The following is a 16,699-nucleotide window of genomic DNA, read 5'->3' as shown; positions in this document are numbered from 1 at the left end:
TAAGTCATATTTCGGCTCAGCAATCCCTAATTAGGTTTGTCATTCAGTTCGTCATTCAGAAAACTCTTCATTGTCAATGTCAGAAAAATCTCAAATCACGGTCACCATTTTGTTGCAAAAGTATGCATAGCTGACCCATATGTGCAAAAGTGGTATAGTCATGAATTCTTTTTGACAAATGTAGGATAAAGTGCATTTCCATATGAAATAAAAAGGCCTCAAACTATCACACCAGACTTGCAAGCACAGGATCTACAGCTGACACAGAACCTGTAACATACACAAAAAAAAGATCAGACACATACATCACATGGCATCATGCCCATCAAAATGTACCACACAGATTAAGTGCTGCATCATGCCCATCACAATGTACCACACAGATTAAGTGCTGCATCTGCTGCAATGAAATACGGTACGTTTCTTCACAACCGTCGGAACTTCCTGACAAATGCGATGAAACCACTCTTGGCAAACATCACACTCAATCGTGAATTCACCCCGCAGATCAGGTTGACGGCAGACACAGTATACTTACTCCTCGTGAGTGTAGACAACACCGCGAGGTCGGCGATGACCTGAAAAAAGAGGAAAACGTATCTGGTCAACAGAGAGGCACTTCAGGAAGTGTTTCCACAGCTTTGACTGGTTCCAGGCACAGCTTCCCGGATCCACGCCTGCACACAGAGCAAATGCATTAGAAATGGCGAAGAGTCCTCATGCTTGACCAGACATCTGACACTTGACATCCTCCCATTCAACTGTGATCATCTTTGCATCAGTATGCAACAACCAAGCTAGCTGCTCCATGGTGACTTGCTTGGCTCGAATGTTGGGGAAGTCTCGGTAAACTGAGTCGTAGAACTTTACCTGCCCAGGCAAAGCACAGTGCATATTGCTGACAGTAATCCAGTGATTATCACTGAAGTGAAGAATCTGCACAAATTTGCCAGTGGGTGTTCCAACATAAATATTCTGTCCTGGTGAAAACACACAGCATCTCTGCAAGCCATTAACACTTGAAAATTTCTCCTGCAACAAAGCAGAATAATGATCAATTTCGGTATCTGTCAAACAGTGTTCCTTTTGCAGGCGTGCCTTCATGCTGACAATCTCTCTGGGTGATTTGCAGGCCTTTTTGGTCTGCAAGGGCTCAGCTCCGCGATGCCTTTGTCCGCAAAACTGTTTGATGACAACGTCATCATGCTCTGCAAGTGAGAAAATCTCATTGTTAGTATGCGCAGATGACACAGGTTCTGCGACAGACATCTCATCGTTAGTATCCACCTGCCACTGCTCAGTCATCACCGGCTCTGCAACAAAAGAAGTTTCATCGTTAGTCCTTGTTGGTCCTCTTTTGGCTTTGTTCAAACAGAGTTTGTTTTTTCGTCCATTGACATTTGAGGGATGTTGACTTACCGAACCTGTACCTGCAGGTGCATCAGAAGGCACAGGTATCTCCAGTGGTTGGCTGTGGATGGAGTCCCTTCCCCTAACGGGCTTCAACTGGCAGTACGCCACCCGCACTTTCAAGGGGTCCGTGCCCCCCTCCTTCATCAGCTGCACTGTCTGCCGTGAGTCGATATCCAGAATTCTGAAACAAGATCATGATTCAGAAAATAGAGACAAACACTTATAACGGGCACACAAGTCCAGAAAGTTAAAAAAGTTCCCTTTAAGTCTTGCTATTTTGAGCTGACAGGCAACACAGGATAATCAATATCTGTGAGCATGCAGAAAAGGAATAGGCCACCAGCCATGCGTTGCTCAGAATCACAATAGCCAGCTCAGACAAAAGTCGCTCTGGATTGGTCTATGCAACGGGCTCACAACGAGGCAAATCGCTTCATGATGGCGACGAAGAAAGCACAATTGCTGCGAGATATGAAAAAAGTTGTACTTCTTAAACTAGTAGACGATTCGGTCAGTGAAATCGTCAGAGAGAATGTAGTTATGATGAACCTTGAAAAGCGGTGGATCCCTCGGGTCACGTCGAAAACCACACCGAGAAGATCGAAACACGCTACACGGCATCGCAGTGTAAACACCGCCGCCATCTTGGATAACGCGGCGGGTGGTGGGCGAGCATATACCAAAGCCGCTCGCCGAGTGCTTCGCGAGCGCTTTCCTGCACTGCCCTAAGAAACGGCTTTTTGTCATTTGCACTGCGAGCGACCCGTGGCGAACCGCTCTGGGCAACTAGTCTCAGGCCTTACTGACAATTTTTTCTTGAAAGACCTGGCCATTCCTGCTTCTCAGCATATCATATATTTGAGAAACAATCGCTCACCTGTAAGGTCCCATCCACAAGGGATTCATGGCACCCCCCTTTCGGCCTGCATCTCGCATATTCCTCTTCAGCACCAGTTGGCCCACTTCAAGATCAAGAGACTTGATGCCCTTGGCAGCCCTCCTTTTAAAGAGCTCTTGCTGTTTTTGGTGCGCACGGGCCTGGTTTTCCTTCACCTTTTGTTTGATAAAAAGACAAATTAAAACTTCATTAAACAAGAACAGCAAATGCTCCCACATTACTTGCCTACATTACCCCCGCCACTCCCTGAACCACCTTACCCCATAGAAGAAGCCATCAGAGGGACATATGACCGGACCCATGAATCCTAATTCTGACCAATTACTCAGGTGACAAAAAGAATGCCAGAGCTGTACCAGGACCACTGCTGCATTGAACTGTATGTTTTGGGACATGTTTGTAATAGAAAATACTACATGAAAACACACCTTTTGATAGCACACATCTGTGTGCATCTCCATAATGCCAACCCTGGCACGAATACTTGGTTCGGCTATCTGCGTTGGCGCAGGCGTGGCAGCAGATGGTAACAAACTGATGGTTGGTGCAGACGTGGCAGCAGATGGTAACAAACTGATGGTTGGTGCAGACGTGGCAGCAGATGGTAACAAACTGATGGTTGGTGCAGGCGTGGCAGCAGATGGTAACAAACTGATGGTTGGTGCAGACGTGGCAGCAGATGGTAACAAACTGATGGTTGGTGCAGACGTGGCAGCAGATGGTAACAAACTGATGGTTGGTGCAGACGTGGCAGCAGATGGTAACAAACTGATGGTTGGTGCAGACGTGGCAGCAGATGGTAACAAACTGATGGTTGGTGCAGACGTGGCAGCAGATGGTAACAAACTGATGGTTGGTGCAGACGTGGCAACAGATGGTAACAAACTGATGGTTGGTGCAGACGTGGCAGCAGATGGTAAACTGATGGTTGGTGCAGACGTGGCAGCAGATGGTAACAAACTGATGGTTGGTGCAGACGTGGCAGCAGATGGTAACAAACTGATGGTTGGTGCAGACGTGGCAGCAGATGGTAACAAACTGATGGTTGGTGCAGACGTGGCAGCAGATGGTAACAAACTGATGGTTGGTGCAGACGTGGCAGCAGATGGTAACAAACTGATGGTTGGTGCAGACGTGGCAGCAGATGGTAACAAACTGATGGTTGGTGCAGGCGTGGCAGCAGATGGTAACAAACTGATGGTTGGTGCAGACGTGGCAGCAGATGGTAACAAACTGATGGTTGGTGCAGACGTGGCAGCAGATGGTAACAAACTGATGGTTGGTGCAGACGTGGCAGCAGATGGTAACAAACTGATGGTTGGTGCAGACGTGGCAGCAGATGGTAACAAACTGATGGTTGGTGCAGACGTGGCAGCAGATGGTAACAAACTGATGGTTGGTGCAGACGTGGCAGCAGATGGTAACAAACTGATGGTTGGCGCAGGCGTGGCAGCAGATGTTCCGGAACTGAGAGTTGGCGCAGCAGCAGTTGATGCTGCCACGTCTTCTGTCTCCACGTCCTCGTCACCCATCTGCAGGTTCCAAAGAATAGTATTATGGACAAGCAAGAATGTTACCCTTTCGAGCAATGCCTAAGATGGCAATAAATGTAGAAAGAGATGGATAAGTAGTGTCCACAGCACTTATAAGAGCATCTTGTAAACATCAGAACGCTGTAACAGGTAAAACATCATATGGCGCATATTTGGCACTGCGACAATTCACACTGAAAAAGTATCAGCAAATAATACAGCCCACAGAAATGAACAAAGCTGCAACATTTGTCGGGGGTGGCGTCCAAACATAAAAAAAAAAGGTGAAAACTTCGTAGAAGCCTGGTCCTGAATTCTCAGCGAGTAGGCCACATCATCAAGGAATGTGTCCCACCCCAAGCCATGCTCATCCACCAGCTTGCCTAGCCTGGTCTTGAAGGTCTGGTTTGTTCTCTCGTCTAGACCGTTGCACTGCGGGTGGTAGGCTGAGGTTACGGAGCGTCGTATTCCGAACATGTTGCAAACTTCTTTGTTCAACTGTTAAGGATGAAAAGTAAAAATAATGTCACACAAAGCTTCATGTACACATACAGCTTACATTTTGTAAGCAAAAAAGATATTGATTTAGCTTCACCTAAACTAGAAAAGCAAATGCTTTCATAAGTCCCCTTTAATGCCTTTATCATACTTCATTGCAAACACCCCTCCCCCACACACATTACCTGATAGAATACTCAAAGAAATGTTCAAGCAAACTCTCAACACATTTAGTCATCCAATCCTTAGAATATCCCACAGATACAACTTGCACCACCCTAGACTTACTTCCCACCACCATCATACCAAACACTGCACATTTTGAAAAGAGTAACAAAAAATATGTTTTATAAAAAAACATTGATTTTGGGCTCACTAAAATAAAATATGGTACCCAGACACAATAATTTAGTATAAAATCTAAACATGTCATCACCAATAGTGTGATGAGGTCAAAATGTATTTTCTTAATAGCTCAGGGGATATTTTCTGTGGTTATATAATCTCCAACAAACATTTTGTAACCTTAAAATTTGACCCAAAAAAGCCCAATTTAATTGATGTCATCTGATTAACATCTACATTTGGTTGAAATGTTGAGGCTTTTGCTTATCAGAGAAAACCCCAAATTAGAGTTTTTCTGTGACCCCAAAATGTGTCAAGGGTCACCCAAACAGGGATTATGACGGGAGATTCTCAAACCCTAGAATTTGAAATTCTCATTTCAAAAATATTTGTAAAAACGTTAGGGTTTCATTCATGGACGGCCGCCCATACGGATGGACACTGATGAATACTAACTAACTAAGACACACCAATATTTTCAATGTGAATTTGATTGAAATAAGAATATTACCTGGTTCACAAATTCCTTGCCTTGGTCCGACAATATACGTTTCGGAGCCCCCCATCTGAAAAATTATCATCATTATAAAAACTAAATCCACTTAAGCGAGTCAAATAACACGTGGACAAGCAATCAAAGTGAATACCTGCAATACACATTATCGGGCATTTAAATAGATAAAAGAAAAGCAACACTCACTTAGCTCCAAGTCATGAATCAGAAGAAAAAAAAGTTTCATATACCTGGTATATATATGGAAGAAGGTCACAAGTTGGGAGGTCAGCAAACCCTACAGCGTTAATATTTATAAAAACATGTGACAGACAAACTAAGCTCATTGCCGAAGCAATGATTACTCAGTAGGGACTTAACATGCAGACCTGCCAACCCCTGTGAAACCTCAAGTGTAACAATTCACTATTATTATTTTTTCCCCTGAAGCAAATGGTGTGTTACTGTTAGTGCATCATTTTCTACAATGCATTTGCACATCCATAATTTGACATGAGAATATGTACATTTTTGAAGTTATTTCAGATAAACAAGAAACACAATGGCCAATAGTGAGAGTCTGCAGTGTCAGTTTACAGTGAGGATAATGTTATATGACACAAGTTCTGACCGCTACATGGTGTAAGATTCAACAAGAAGGGCAAAGCCCATACGACTCACATGCTTTACACATTTTTCCTACCAAAATACATGTGACCTTGACCCAAGGTCAAGGTGATCCAAGGTCATGCAACACAAAGCTGGTAATTCAAGACATAGGAAGTACAATGGTGCTTATTGGCTCTTTCTACCATGAGATATGGTCACTTTTAGTGGTTCACTACCTTATTTTGGTCACATTTCATAAGGGTCAAAGTGACCTTGACCTTGATCATATGTGACCAAATGTGTCTCATGATGAAAGCATAACATGTTCCCCACATAATTTTAAAGTTTGAAACAGTTATCTTCCATAGTTCAGGGTCAAGGTCACTTCAAAATATGTATACAATCCAACTTTGAAGAGCTCCTGTGACCTTGACCTTGAAGCAAGGTAAACCAAACTGGTATCAAAAGATGGGGCTTACTTTGCCCTATATATCTTATATAGGTGAGGTATTGAATCTCAAAAACTTCAGAGAAAATGGGAAAAATGTGAAAAATAGCTGTTTTTTAGGCAACATTTATGGCCCCTGCGACCTTGACCTTGAAGCAAGGTCAAGATGCTATGTATGTTTTTTGGGGCCTTATCATACACCATCTTGCCAAATTTGGTACTGATAGACTGAATAGTGTCCAAGAAATATCCAACGTTAAAGTTTTCCGGACGTCCGGACGGACGACTCGGGTGAGTACATAGACTCACTTTTGCTTCGCATGTGAGTCAAAAATGAGTACGAGGACTCTCACATAAAGAGCAAACTGCAACATGCTTTTAATAATTTGTTTGAGCGTTGCAATTCTAACCTTTGCCTTAAAATGCAGCAGCAATTTGCAGCTTTGAAAATATATGTGAAAGACAAGTGCTTTATAAAATAAGGAGAGGCTCAAAACTTACCGAGTGATAAAGGTCTTGATTGCTGAGCAGACTCCTTTCGCTTCCTTGGTGGCCAATGGATACATGTCCACCCACTTGGTGAAGTAATCCGTCATGGTGAGCACATACCGATGCCCTTGGTTGGTCAACGGTAATGGTCCTAAAAAACATCAAATAATAACTTGTTAGTCCAGGTATAAGAATTCATACTCAAGAACATCAGTGGTGTTATTATAAACTGTAAAATTGCTATCATGTCATCATCTACAATGCAAAGAAAATGACGTTTAAGTACACAATGAATAATAGATCAACACAACACGCAGCAGTAATTTGAGCTTTTTCAATCATATATTTTAAGAGAGATGCTTACTGAAAAGAGAGCAGCTGCATGAAAGTCATGAGAAAACAGGTTCAACTCCAGACATGTCAGCCTACGAGAAAGCTGATCTAGTCTAAAGGAGAAAACCGGGCTCAAGGCAAAAAAGCGACGAGATTTCTCTCCTGCTCAAGCGCAAAGACCATATATGCAAAAACTGATCTCTTGCGTACACCATCAAGTGATACTTTGTCCTCCATTCCGAGATGTAAAAAACAAGAAAAAGAAAATCAAGCCCTTTGTGAAGTGCGTCCGCATCACAAGCACTATAATGTAATCTCAAGAAGTAGTAATACACACCAATCAGGTCAATCCCCACAAGCTCCAATGGCTCCACAACGACAATCTGTTTCAGCGTTGGTGCTTGTGTCTTGAGCTTTTCAAAGCACTGGCAGGCCTCGCAGGTAGAGATCTGAACAACACAGTCATATTTTCTACCACAAGAAGTCATGTGCTCAGACAATCTACCTGAATAAGTGTATGAATATTTATTTGCCCGCTTTGAAAATTGGTTTCCAGTTATATTGCACAATATAAATGTATGTGTATGTTTTGTAAGTTGTCTGTTCTTTCATATAATAAATGAAAGAGAATGAAAGCAGATTACTGAATCTTTACATATATATTTCTACATTACTGTTAGGAATGATGACCCTAAATTTGACGAATAATGGTCATGACATCCCCAGCACATCTGTTTGTGTACATTACCTTGGTTTAAATATATATTATATCTATAAAAACAAATAAGGCAAAAATAACCAAACAAGCCTTCTTGTCTCACCAATATTTGGTCCGTGTGAAGCTTGTCTAGATCTTCTAAAATTAGCACAACCCTAAACATATATATTATGCCAAAAATTCACTCAATCCCCCATGGGCATTTGAGACAAGAGACACACAAAATAAGGAGAAATCTCTCTTGCTTATGACGCAATTTTCTCTCTCGCAGTCTTGCTAATTAGGTAATAATATACTCACAAATGCCTCAACATCTCTCTGAATGCCATTCCACCAGTAATGCTTGCTGATCTTTTTCACGGTTGCTGTCACACCGCTATGGCCGCCCATCGGTACAGAGTGGTTGTGTCGCAGTATCTCCTGCACCCGTTCAACAGTGGTGATGACCTCCCTCAGTGGTCCTGGGTTCTTCACACTGCCACGGTAGTACAAGACACCACCTGGGACACAAAGATGTGATCATTGCAATTTCAAACAGATACGCTCAAATTTGAACAAAGCACTTTAGACTTTCTACCCCACCTATGTTGACCAAGATTTTTGTAGCCAAGACCAGCTGTGCTGCAGCAGGTCACTCAGATTTGTAGTAACTGTGTATCAACACGCTAGAATGCAGGCGTTAGATGGACGTTACAGGAAGCGACTGAAGCTTACACTAACAGTCTGAGCGGATATATCCGCACCTTGTCAGTTAGAGCCATATGAGTGGGTATGGATATATCCGTACCTTAGAGACAATGAGTTACGGTAACGGTTTTTTAAATCTCCTGGACAATAAGTCCTCAAACTTATTAGAAAGATTCGATGATTTTTACAAATTATGAAGAAACTAAACTTCAATAGTACTAGTAGTAGTTAGTATGCAACCAAAGCATGGGACAACTTATGGGCTGCGTGGCCTAGGCAACAACGCCTGGGCCAAAACTACTACTACCTGGGACAAAATGACCATGATTTACTGGCGTAAGTGTAACGGAGCATTCTACGCCCCCCAACTCGACACTATCAAATGGACGAACACATTGAAATCCATGTCTTCTTCTTCTGCGTTCGTGGGCTGAAACTCCCCCGTACACTCATGTTTTTTGCACGAGTGGAATTTTACGTGTATGACCGCTTTTACCCCGCCATTTAAGGCAGCCATACGCCGCTTTTGGAGGAAATTGAAATCCATGGATCCACAGTGACAAAATTGCATCACAGTCACACAGGACTACATTAGGCACGAGAACACTGGTAATGACCACAACATTGTGATGAACATGTTGAAATCATTGTCAATGTCAGTGGCTACCAGTACAACGTTATCTGTTAAATGTTCTTTAATCTTTACACTGTGAACCACCAGTTGTTGAACTCATCTTAGAAAGAATATTTGTCCACTGCATGGGAGACCCAAAAATAGTATTATGTATGCCTTTTTACTAAACTTAGATCTAGTACATTAAACTTGTAAGCAAAGTCAAACGTTGAGGAACACGTTTGACGAACAAATAATGTTTCTGAGTCTGACTCATCTGTGGTCTCAATGGTCCCAACTAACCAAACTGGACATACATGTATACTAGTAGACTTATTCTTCTCCAAAAGTGTGAAGGTCAAGGATCCTTCGAAAGTACACCAAGCGTGGGCAAAGTGCCATTTTGAAAACGAGACATTGATTTGGAAGGCAAACAGAACACATGGTTACTGGTACATGACTAGGGTAACATGCACATCACTTTTCATTTAGAAAGCAAGCGGAAGCATATGAATTTGCTCCTGGAGTGCATTGATTATGGTCGCTGAACGCCACTTGCCTACTAATACTATCCCTGTTGTCACTTTTTATGACCAGTCAGACTCAGAGTCAGGAACAAAAGAAAAAAATGTAACATTTGACAAATTTGAAATTATCGCTTACCTCGCAACACGTGCGTATTGCACTGATTCAAGGTTGTTTTCTGTTTATTTTTCCCCCATCCTGGCTTGTGTTCGCCAGTACGCTTGTAGTTCACTACTGCAGCCATTCGTTCAGCAAAGTCCTCCATGGTAGTCAAATTGTTGGAGTAGCACGCAAAAACAAGTAGCCTTTCCGCTCACAAATTAAGGTGTCGAAAGCTCACCACAGCGGAAGCGGCGTCACAGTTTTGGGCATGCGCAGTGACCGGGATCGAAAGATGTACATAGCGGAAAGATGTAATCGTTACACCGGCTGAGATCTTTTTGACGTCGTTCTGAACAAACGATCGAGCGCTACTTAATTGTTGCTTGATTGTCTTCTTCTTCAATGTACTGTGTTAAACTTAAAGTTGAAACAGTATAGTTGGTTTGGGTATGTGTGTGGCTATATTTATGCATCCCCCCCCCTCCACACACACCCGCACACACTCACCCCAAGCACACCATCATCATCATGCCAAAGATCTATGCATGTATATAGTTGGGTTCAGGGTAGGTATTTGGTAACTGTAAGTAGGAGTCAAGGGACCAGTTAACATTTAGTTTGGGTCAGTTTGCACAAAAATGTAACTTACCGAGTGGAAATTGTATTTGCACTTAATTCTTTTCTTTTATCTAAAAGTAAGTATGTTATATTATTGTAAAGTAAAATCCATTAACAAACTCGCTTGATAATTTCTGTGTATTCCGTAAACGTTTGCGTTCTTTATATTTTATTGTCAATACAAAAGCCACCAACAGCATTCAGTATCAAATTCAATATGATATGCCGCCTGCATCTTAACAGGTTTATTGTTAACATTATTGACTGTTAACTCATTGTGACCGGCCATTCTTGTGTCATTGGGAACAGCCAGTGTCACAGAAATTGAAGATGCATGTATGTATATGTCCCAAGTGTGTTCTATGAGAGAAAGATTATATTCAACAGCTATATATATGGGCAGAAGCGCAGAACAATTTTTTAGTACTTGCTTGAAAATGTGTAAATACTGAGAACAAAATGACATATTTTTGTGTTCAACACTTTTTAAGTAATGGTTGTGAACAACTTGTCCTGGTGGCACAAGATCAACTGGAGGTACCATAATTTTCATACAGAGGGTGTAAGAATTTGAAAAGATTAAAGTCAGTTAATGCAAAAATTAGCACAGAATGTGTGCTTGTCGTGTGTGCATATGTGAAAAACCTGGTAATATGGTATATTTGAATACATCTCCAGTTTCAATGTACACAGTGTCTGCCTATCCCAATCATTATGATGCTAAGCAAGGTGTGTGTGTTTTTTTGTTTTTTTTGGGGGGTACAAGGGATGCTCTTATATTTCTTTGGAACAACTGTACGTGCTATGTTATATGTGCTACATTTTGTGTGCTTGATTGCATCATATAAGTTGAGTATGACTTTTCTTTGAATAATGCCTTTTGGTCTTTGATAAACAAAGGGAAGGAAGCACTAGCTGCCAATGCATACATTTCATGATTTGTTTAATTAAATTCACACACAACACAAGAGAGGTAGCTTTCTCAGAAGGAGAGAAGGTCACTTTTTTCAACCAAAGCAACAAAGCGAAGACCAAAACAGAGATCAATGAACTGAATTTATAAACAAACAGAATATGAAAACAAACTTATGACTGTGATTAATGGCTTTACACTACATGGGTGGGAGTCTGAATTTTGCCTGCGACTGAACTTTTTTTTTACTGCCGGGGTCCAAGGGCCGCCTAGGCCTTGGCGGATTGCAGGGGCAGCACGCAGCCAAAAACGAATTTTAGCATTTAAGGTGAGGATTAAGAAGCCTCGCCTGGCTTTAAAACGGAAAAAATAACAAGGTTGGTTCAGGTACTCAAACCATAACATCTTGTTAATTGAAGGGATTTATGCACGTTTTTAACACCTCACATGATTACAATTATATAGATTTTTTTTTGTACGTCCCACATGCATTATGTTTCATTTGATTCACTCTGAATCACTTCTCTGTCTTAGTAGGAAAGCCGCATGAAATTATATATGTCATTATATTGAGACAAGAAAAGTCAATTCATCAATCATGATGCTTGAGGAGCAATGCACACACACACTCACACCCTAGGTCAAATGCTTGTCTTTGACCCCACAGTCTCACAGGAACACCAACACAAAGAAATCAGTGATGCAAATCAAAACTTTAATTCTCCCACAAAAAAAACACATAAAATGTATGAGCACCAATGAACACACACACACCATTTCATTTAGTTTTATACACACAAAATGGAAAGGCAAACATCATTAGGCAAGTTTGTTGTTCACAAATACAGAGATACAAAAATTAGAAGATGGAATTCAGAAGAAATGTTCAAGGGTAAAAAAATATTTTACGGTGCACAAAGCTTTCATACCCACAATAATGACATTATTCAGGATACAGCCTCAGTTGCCTTATTGATTAAAACAAAGTACGTTAGTGCTTAGTTTGTGCTGTTTGCATGAAAATGGATCGATGGCAAAGAAATCACAAAAGACTGCAAAACGTAACTTATAACACCACAATTATCACACAGCAGAGGCAAACCTTGGTAACTGGGGTCAAATGGTAACGCAAATCTCAAAAGTTACAGAAGATACTTGTTTGAATTTGACAGTCAAACACACAAAAAAACTATACTTCAAGAAAATTACAAGAAAAAAAATTAGTGACATCATTATGATCACAAAGCAGAAGCAACTAGAAAATTGGGGTCAAACTGTTCAGCACTATAATGTCACAGAAGACACACTTTGAAATTGGCACACTGACCCAACAAATAGACAGCACTAATAAATTAATCACATCACAATGATCTCACAGCAGAAGCACTACTTGTAAACTGCAATCAAACTGTACAGCACATCTAAATGCCACAGTAGAACATGTCTGTTTAACACACACACACACACAATCAAGAGATAGCACATAACAAATGAATCACATCTTAATGATCAGCAGAAGCACTACTTGTGAACTGGGGTCTAACTGTACAGCACTACTTAAAACTCACATTCACAGGAGAACACCTCTGTAAAAACTTGGCACACCCACACACAAAAATAAACAGACGGCACAAAAAAACCTTAAAAATTACAAAACACATCCGTTTAAACTTTGCACAAGAAACCATAAGACAGACAGCAAAAATAAATGAATCACATCTTGATGCTCAGCAGAAGCACTACTTGTGAACTGGGGTCTAACTGTACAGCACTACTTAAAACTCACATTCACAGGAGAACACCTCTGTAAAAACTTGGCACACCCACACACAAAAATAAACAGACGGCACAAATAAATTAATCACATCAAAATAATCACACAGCAAAAGCACTACTTGAAAACTGACGTCAAACTGTACAGCACAATTTAAAAATCATAAAATGCCTCTGTTTAAACTTTGCACAAGAATCCATAAGACAGACAGCAAAAATACAGAAGCACTACTTGTAAACTGGCATCAAACTGTACAGCACGACTAAAAAAATTACAAAACACATCCGTTTAAACTTTGCACAAGAAACCCAGTGCCACTATGAAACAACAACAACATGATTTTTGAAAACACATACACACATACGTTCTGGACACCCCCTGAATATGTTGATTTAAACATATGGAAAATGTAACAAAGTTGTGCAATGCAATAATGACACAACGCAGTGACCCCAAAATGTGACAGGGGTATCTCAAACTAGATTCATGTTGGCTATCAACTACAACTACCCTTGAAGTTTTCATAGTTACAAAGCTTAAGATTCAATTATACATCTGAGATAACTTCAACGTTAAGTTTTATGAAACAAACATGACTGGCCCCCTGTGACCCCAAAACTTGACAAGGGTCAATCAAACTTAGGTCAAGTCTGGAGATTATCAAATACTAGAAGTATACAAGGTTTCAAACCTGTAGCTTCAAAAACATCTGATATAGCTTCAACGCACAAGTTTTAATCCAATGAAAGGAACATGACCCCGCTGTGACCCCAAAATTTGAAGAGGGTCAACCAAACTGAGGTCACTTTGTAAGATCTTTCTTTATTTGGTGTTTTATGTCGTTGTCAACCACGAAGGTTATATCGCGACGGGGGAAGGGGGGAGATGGGATAGAGCCACTTGTCAATTGTTTCTTGTTCACAAAAGCACAAATCAAACATTTACTCCAGGGGCTTGCAACGTAGTACAATATATTACCTTACTGGGAGAATGCAAGTTTCCAGTACAAAGGACTTTGTAAGATCATCGAACCCTAAATTTTTCAGAGGTCTAGCTTGAAAAACAACCAAGCTAACCTCAAATGTTAAGTTTTTTGGCCGGATATATGGATTGACACATGTATATGAATTCTTAGACTCGCCAATTACTCAGGTGAGTCAATAAGAGACGATTTGGAAAGAACAACAACATGATTTTTGAAAACACATACACACATACGTTCTGGACACCCCCTGGATATGTGCAGAGAAAAGTCTGTGAGTGAACATCATACAGCACTAATGAACAAATTGAGAAGGAAAAAACCCCATGCAGGTGGAAGGTAGAAGACATAAATCAACACTTCCTCATCAGTCCTTGCACACAACACACACAAAATGTACATCTTCTGCAGAGACCTCAGCTCTCGTCATCTCCACCCCAGCACAGTCAAAGTGGCACCAGGAGTGACATTTCTCACTCTGCACCCAGTCTGCCAAATCCGGTTTTGAGCAAAATGGCATGCCGCACATGTTTTTTTCTCGAGGACGTCCATGTTGCAGAAGCCTCTGATGACTGTATTTTCTGAACATCTGACAGTGACATTGTCGCATCACAGCCACTGGAATGTTTGCCAGCAGCGACTCAGCATTCTGCACACAAGTAAGCAACTATCATAGCAAAACAACTCATTGAGGTCTGGATATATATTAAAAAAACAAAACTAAAAACAACAACAACAACAACAACAACAACAACAACACCAACAACAACAACAACAACAACAACAACAACAACAGCAGCAGCAGATCAAGTGGACACTTACATAATTAACTGAGAAATACTGAGAATTCAGAGCGCAAAATGATATTTCTTTATCATATTATATATGCTGTTGTAACTATAGTGCTTTCTACTGGAATTAAGAGAGGGTACAAGTTCTACAACTGACAGATGACACTTGTTAAGTGTTACGATTAATCTGCATGAACAGTACAAAATGAATTAATTAAGTCTAAGCAAGACCAATGTTGTAGGAATCAAAGGAACAAGGAAGTTTGGGGGCAAATATTGAAACTAGTTATATAAATATATATTAATGAACCTAATTAGCTTTTGTCTGAAGTAACTGAATAAATTTTAAGCCATGAGTTGTCATTGTTCAGATTAATTTTAAGCAAGATTAGTGTAAAGTTATGAACACCTTCATCTTTTATTACAATGATAGCTGTAAAGTTATGAACAACAAAAGATTTTAACTTGATTTCTGACTGGTTGTTGACATGGAAACCAAAATGTTTGACATGGATATGTTTTTGTTGCATGTCTGTGTTATTATAACTAGAGTATTACAGAAAAAAGTACAGAGAATGATACGAATCATTTAAACTTTAAAGGACTGAAAATGCATGACTCTAATGGCAGGCACACAGCTCGTATTACATGGACGATTATTTAGGAAACCTGTTACACATTGAATTATCATTGATCACACATGGTTGCATAGAATTAGAACTTTGAAACTTGAGTTTTATTCACTGGATGGACCATAGAACATGTCATCTGATACTTTCAATCTCAATGTCAACAGAAATTTGGCTGACAGTGACACTGATCGACAGCCATGGAATCAAGAACAGTTGAGATAACCATAACTCATTAACTGTACAAAAATAAACATGCGAAAAAATAAATAAAACAACATAGCGAAATATTTTCAGTCACGTTTCATAACTACGAACTTACCTCTTGTTTGCTGGGTATGCAGAGAACGTCGTTTAAGTCCAATCCTGGAAAGTTCACGAGCTGAAACTTCTTTTCACGCACCCACCACTTGAACTTCGAAGACTTCCCATCTTCAATGTGGTCCGTACGTTTTGTTTTTAGAAACAGCACAATATTGTCATATTTCTTCTGCGTGAGCACGGTTGTATTTTCTGCGTAAGTTCCACGACAAAACTGTCCACCTCTTCCTTGTGGTCACCCATCATGGTCAAGGGCGAGAGGCAGACTGGCAAATCAGACTGGAATCGCCAGTCGAAAGGAGGGCCATTTCTAGAATGAGTCGGTGCGTTTCCGGAAATGACGCGCTTTGTTGGAAATCTACTGAGGCGTGACGAAGTCCCGCGAGATTCCAACTCTGCCCCGGATTCTTACTATGCGCCCAACAACAGCATTACCGATTACGTCCCTTTATTGAGTAGGCTGTGGTAATCTAGGCTCTTGAAACTAGTGACGTAATGTGCAAGTCTGTGCGCTATATTGACGTGATTGATTGTTGCAAAATGTTGATTCAAATTAAAGATGATTTCAGCCTGTTGTAACAAACTAACACTCTACTCTGAGAAAAAAAAATCATTGTGTTCAAAATAGACCGAGACAGCAGCAACAAGCTAGCTGCATGCGCTGAGTGTCACTGAGATAATTGTTACACAGTGTACCCCCACACCCCCAATTCAAGACTTCCCCTGTATAAGACCTTGTTTTTTCATATACCTTATTCATGACCTGTGAAAAGGGTATACTTTTTTGTGCCAGTCGAAGGGTTGCCATTTCTAGAACGAGGCAGCTCGTTTCCGGAAATGCGGCGCTTTGTTTAATGAGGTTTCGGGAAATCCCGATTTTTCCAACTCTGCCCCGGATTCTTACTTTGCGCCCAACACCAACATCCGCTTTTTTTCAAGTAAAGGGACGCAACTCTTACTTCAAAGCC

General features: G+C 40.8%; 1 long non-coding RNA gene across 1 annotated transcript; it reads right to left on the bottom strand.

The window, feature by feature from the left end:
* Positions 1 to 11,928: 11,928 nt before the first annotated feature.
* LOC138956251 (uncharacterized) lies at positions 11,929 to 16,107 on the bottom strand. Its single transcript, XR_011452564.1, has 2 exons — positions 15,733 to 16,107; positions 11,929 to 14,639 (listed from the first exon to the last, which is right to left on the bottom strand). It is a non-coding gene; the product is annotated as an uncharacterized lncRNA (long non-coding RNA).
* Between the last annotated feature and the right edge of the window lie 592 nt (positions 16,108 to 16,699).

Source organism: Littorina saxatilis, unplaced genomic scaffold (genome assembly GCF_037325665.1).
Source record: "Littorina saxatilis isolate snail1 unplaced genomic scaffold, US_GU_Lsax_2.0 scaffold_954, whole genome shotgun sequence".
NCBI lineage: Eukaryota > Metazoa > Mollusca > Gastropoda > Littorinimorpha > Littorinidae > Littorina > Littorina saxatilis.
This window is presented reverse-complemented; position numbering and strand designations above follow the sequence as displayed.